This window comes from Amphiura filiformis, unplaced genomic scaffold (assembly GCF_039555335.1).
Source record: "Amphiura filiformis unplaced genomic scaffold, Afil_fr2py scaffold_53, whole genome shotgun sequence".
Lineage (NCBI taxonomy): Eukaryota > Metazoa > Echinodermata > Ophiuroidea > Amphilepidida > Amphiuridae > Amphiura > Amphiura filiformis.
The window spans coordinates 27012-33188 of NW_027305517.1; positions in this window are offsets into that span (position 1 = coordinate 27012).

Here is a 6177-nt window from a genome sequence, read left to right on the forward strand (position 1 = left end):
GCGATTTTGCACACCAGAGCATGTATGCAATTCCATTTCAACTTTTAAAAAATGATATGAACGAGAAGTGTTCTTGATTTCATACCTGTAGGTTCTGTAATCTAACACACATTTTATATTCACTACTTGCATGGTTCCGACATTTTATGTACAAGGAGAGCCTCAAACTGACAATATCTGACATCACATGAAAGGAATAATCACATACCTTTACACACAATGAAATATGACTGGTTCGCTTCCCATATTCATGCATGCTGCCAGTGTGAGGCTCTATCCGCGCACATTGTGATATAAAATTGGATCGGTTGAGCCCATATTTATTGAATTCGAGCTATGAGTTTTAAAATATTGGACGAGACGTGAGTCGAGTCCAATATTTTACAACTCATAGCGAGACCAATAATATTATCATTATTATGTTTTGGATCCAATATTATCACAACTTGGATCCATCAAAACATAATAATGCATAATGGCGAACCGTGCAAGTAGTGAATAGGAACTTGCCTTTGTATTCAAATGGTTAATTCAAAGAAACAGTTCCCATATTTTGACTGCAGTGTCTTTTAAAGCACCTGGCCTTAAAAGCGGTTAATACAACTGTTGTTATACTATACGGCTAGGGTATTGCCAAACTTTACACAAAGCCGAGCAAGCTAAAGTATTGGTGCACATTCATGCATCATGATATGCAAATCTCTACCAATAACCGATCACTTGAATGAACATGGCGAATAGAAATGATGGACATCGAAGTTGTGTAGCTGCATATAATGCATGAATTATAGTCATCATCAGGCTGCGTTCACATAGAAGTATACTATTCGGGTATACGGTGCACGTTTTACAGGTGCACGCGTATATTAGTTCAATCGAGCAAGGCAATTTCATAGTACCGGGTCACATAAGGCTACGATCGCATAGAAGTATAGTATTCGGGTATACGATGCACGTTTTGCAGGTGCACGCGTATAGATTAAATCGAGCAAGGTAATTTCATAGTACCGGGTCACATACATGTAAGAGCTATTCGAAAAGGCCGTATACCTGCGTATAGTATAGTATAGTGGGAATCGCGCGTGTTCGATTTTAGTGCAGCGTATACCGTCCAAATTTTAAAAACCTAAACCATATGTGGGCAAATTCATTTTTTTAATAGATGCACTGTCTAATTCTGCACATTATGACACCTCATTAAATGCAATGTGACCTCAAGAAGTAAAGTTACAAGCATTTGATAAGACGAAGAAAATGGGTAAACTGACATACTAAGCTATTAAGCTATCTGAATATCGCTCATTCGATCAGGCTGAGTTCACATAGTATACTCATATATGAACTCAGCCTGATCGAATGAGCGTATTTCGTATAGCGAATACTGTATACTTCTATGTGAACTCAGCCTCATGAATATATTGTACATGTAGAGTAGACTGCTTATGCAGTGCACTGGCAGACTGTTATGTTTTGCACCACGACAGGCCATACGGATGATACGGGCCCAGCGCAGAGCAATTTAATTGCTTTGACTTCTTCTTAATTTATTAATTTTTCTTCATACATGTAGCTGGATGAAAATCTTATTTCAGTATACCTTTACCATCAGGTCTTGACTCCCAACTCAGAAAGCAAAGTGACATTTCTGTTCTGATTCTCATATGTTCTACATGCAGGCTAGTGCCGTACTATTACGCTGACTTTCGTATTCGGCGAGGAGGACGATTTCGACCTCCTGGTTTGTTTACAAACGTAACAGAGAGGTAGACAAAAAACCGTTCCGCGTGTCCAAACACTGAAGTATCAGAAGGACGGTCCACAATAGCGTGATTCACGTAACCTGAATAGGGATTAAAAAGCTGTCACGTAGAACCATGTGCTTCTATTGTCCAATTTGCCATCAAGATTTCATATGGAAACAGTTCAGACCCAGTACACGATCATGTCAGAAATTAATATTTTGTTCTGGGTCTGATTATTCGGACTACAGGCAGGCTAGGCTCAGGCGGCGGATGACATGATCGCGCCGGCAACTCGCGAAACCGCCCGGCCGTATGGCATTTTCCATACTCGGTTAGTTTTGTGGGGTTCATTATCGAACCCCAACGGTTTTAGCTTGTATTTATATTATTTATCAACATAGGCCTATTTGTTTGTGATATTTCAAGCGTTTTAAAATTTCAAAATAATCCCATTCAATTACACGGTTGACGATGAAATTTACTGAATTTAGGGACTGCACGTCATACACCACCTGGCTAGGCTGATGCATGTAGGGCGCACACCACTAAATAATCGTCCCATTGAAATACACGGGAAAATACAAGAAAGTAAGTTTGTTTTTCTACCCCATGTAACAACATTTTTAATATTTTGATCGAATCAACGTCTTAAATAAAGATTAAACTTTTATTTAAATATGATTTTTTGGGACAAGTTGAGACAAGCTTAAAAGATACGAACTCCTGAACAGCGCCATCCCGAATTTCAGCCGACACTCTCGCCTCCTTACCAGTTCCGGCCATGATATTGTTCCGAGGGCCTATTGCCCATGTACATTCGATTCGGAACATTTTCTGAACAGATTTGTAATGTTGAGCTCCTATTCTATCGTTTTTATCAAAACAACCAAGAGTCACTCAAATTTGGTTCCCTTGGGACGCCGATATATTTCGCATAGGCGCTATTTTTTACCGGAACTATGAAGGGTTACACCAAATGCGGAAGGATTTAGTGTAGTGCACTCTTCTAAGAAAAATATTTTTGATATTCTTTATTTTTGGAATCAGTGGTCAACATCCTACAAAAGTGTAATTGCTTTTTATCGCTAGTCGCTCTAAAGTTATAAAACAGGGCTCCAAACAAGCTGGGACTGGGTGAAAAATATGATACTTTTCGCAAGTTTCGGCATTCAAGGGCCAAAACAACATTTTGACCATGTTAAACTGTATTTATAATCCCATTAACATCAGGAAAGTGACTTTGTTTACTAAAAATATGTACAATCACAAATATAACATGACCGAAAAGCGACATGTCATCATTTCACCCCCCACTCTTATATCATGCATAATATAAGGACGTGCAAATAGGCATGTGCCTAAAGGTTAGGGGAGGGTATGGGTAGATATAACGTCAATTTGACACTCTAAAATGTTAAATTTCCCAGTTGCGTGTATTATTTTTGCAAGATCTAAAATTAAGAACCCCCATCATTAGAATTGTTTGATAAATTTCTCTCTTGGGAATTGAATATTTGGTCATATAATAAAAAATGCCATCATTTTTCCACCATTAGGCCGTAATATAGTATACTTTGACTTTAAATGTCTATTGAGACCCAATTAAAGGTTCCGTGATTATTTTCAAAACGGTTATAATTGAGTTTTGATCTTATAATTACATTTTGCATCAACATAATTCCAAAGATGTTTCATTTTTTCTGCACCGAGATAATCAAAAGTGACCACTTCTATGATATTGTGGCCAAAATAGCTCAATTTCTATAGCCCGGTCTTAAATTGTCAATTCGACGGGAACTTGTGTTTTGAAGCAAATTTCTCGTATGTTTAAGAATGAAATCGCGTATTTGTAGACAGAAATAGAAAACAGATCTTTTTTCTTTGCAAAGACATCAGTTTCAGACAAAAATCTCAACTTTTGGCACTTAAAATCAGGTATTAATCATGTCCATAGCATTTAAAAATGAGTCTTCGAAGGGCGCACACCACTAAATAATCGTCCCATTGAAATACACGGGAAAATACAAGAAAGTAAGTTTGTTTTTCTACCCCATGTAACAACATTTTTAATATTTTGATCGAATCAACGTCTTAAATAAAGATTAAACTTTTATTTAAATATGACTTTTTGGGACAAGTTGAGACAAGCTTAAAAGATACGAACTCCTGAACAGCGCCATCCCGAATTTCAGCCGACACTCTCGCCTCCTTACCAGTTCCGGCCATGATATTGTTCCGAGGGCCTATTGCCCATGTACATTCGATTCGGAACATTTTCTGAACAGATTTGTAATGTTGAGCTCCTATTCTATCGTTTTTATCAAAACAACCAAGAGTCACTCAAATTTGGTTCCCTTGGGACGCCGAAATAATTTTTGCCCAGAAATCCAAGATGGCCCCATTTGGTAGAGCGTAAATGTGATTTTGAATGAGAGCAGAAGCATAAGTGTGTCATTTCCGCCTTATCTGGGGTTCATGTCTCTTATATGGGGTTTCAACTGCCTTATCTTGGGTTTACATCCCTTATCTAGGGATAAGGCGCCTTATCTGTGGTTTAGACGGCCTTATCCTGGGTTTACGTTCCTTACCTGTGGCTAAGATGCCTTAACCTTAGCATATCGCAGTCTAAACCCAGATAAGGCATATAAACCCCAGATGATGCGCCATAACCCCAGATAAGCGACGTAGACCCCAGATAAAGCAGTCTAAACCCCAAATAAGGCGCCTTAACCCTAAATAAGGAACATAAACCCCAGAAAAGGCATCTAAACCCCACATAAGGTGCCTTAACTCTAGATAAGGGTTGTTAACCCCAGATAAAGGTCGTAAACCTCAGATAAGGCATCTAAACCCAAGATAAGGCGCCTTAACCCCAGATAAGAGACGTAAACTCAGATATGGCAGTCTAAACCCCAGATAAGGCGCCGTCTGGGGTTTACTTCTCTTATATTAGGTTTATGTTCCTTATTTATGGTTAAGGCGCCTCATTTGGGGTTGGGACTGGTTTATCTGAGGTGTACGTCCCTTATCTGGGGTTACGGCGCCTTATCGGGGGTTTAAACTGTCATATCTGAGTTTACGTCTCTTATCTGGGGTTAAGGCGCCTTATCTTGGGTTTAGATGTCTTATCTGAGGTTTACGACCCTTATCTGGGGTTAACGACCCGTATCTAGAGTTTGGGCACCTTATGCGGGGTTTAGATGCCTTATCTTAGGTTTATGTTCCTCATTTAGGGTTAAAGCGCCTTATTTGGGGGTTGGACTGCTTTATCGACGGTCTACGTCTCTTATCTGGGGTTACGGCGCATTATCTGGGGTTTAGATGCATTATCTGGGTTTAGACTGCGATATGCTAAGTTAAGGCATCTTAGCCAGTAAGGAACGTAAACCCAGGATAAGGCCGTCTAAACCACAGGTAAGGCGCCTTATCCCTAGATAAGGGATGTAAACCCAAGATAAGGCCGTTTAAACCCCATATAAGGGACATGAACCCCAGATAAGGCGGAAATGACACATTTATGCTTCTGCTTTCATTCAAAAATCACATTTACGCTCTCCCAAATGGGGCCATCTTGGATTTCTGGGCAAAAATTATTTTGTAATGTCAAATTAATGTCAGATTCGGATTTCTTGGGGTCGACTTACCGGAAAAAGTGTCTTTGTACACGATTTTACGTAATCTGGTTCAAAACTTATTTTTTTCAAGATGGCGCCGGCGGCCACCATCTTGGATTTCTGGGTAAATATGAGTTCGTAATGTCAAAGTAATGTCAAATTTGAAATCCTTGTGGTCGACTTATCCAAAAAGTGTCTTTGTACACGATTTAAGGTCCTCTTGTTCAAAACTAAATTTTTTCAAGATGGTGCCGGCCACCATCTTGGATTTCTGGGTGAAAATGATGCCGTAATGTCAAACTAATGTCAGAATCGGAATCCTTGTACTCGACATATCCGAAAAAGTGTCTTTGTGCATGATTATAGGTGCTCTGGTTCAAAACTTAAATTTTCAAAATGGTGGTGGCGGCCATTTTGGATTTTGGCCTCTAGCGAAAAATGCCGGGATTTTCGCGAGGGACATGGTGGCTATTTTTTTCTAAATGGTCCATAGAAGTCGAATCAATCGTCAAACCTTACTAGCCAGAGCGGCAGGTTCGTTTTGCATACCTGCATACTGCATATTTTTAGAGTTTCTTAGTGGCGAGTATATAAAATATATTAAAGCTACTTTATTTGGAGAGCATGTTTTGGAGATGTTGCATGGTACGAGCTTTGTGGTGGTGGCGTGCATGGAGAGCTAGAGAGGGTGGATGGGTGTGCACTTCCGTTTAATTTGTTGATATTTTTCATTTTGTTAGGTTAATGAGTGTGTTTTACTTCGTTAAAATAACTTGAAAATAAAAAACACCCCAAGATATGTAGTAGATGCACTGTCACCT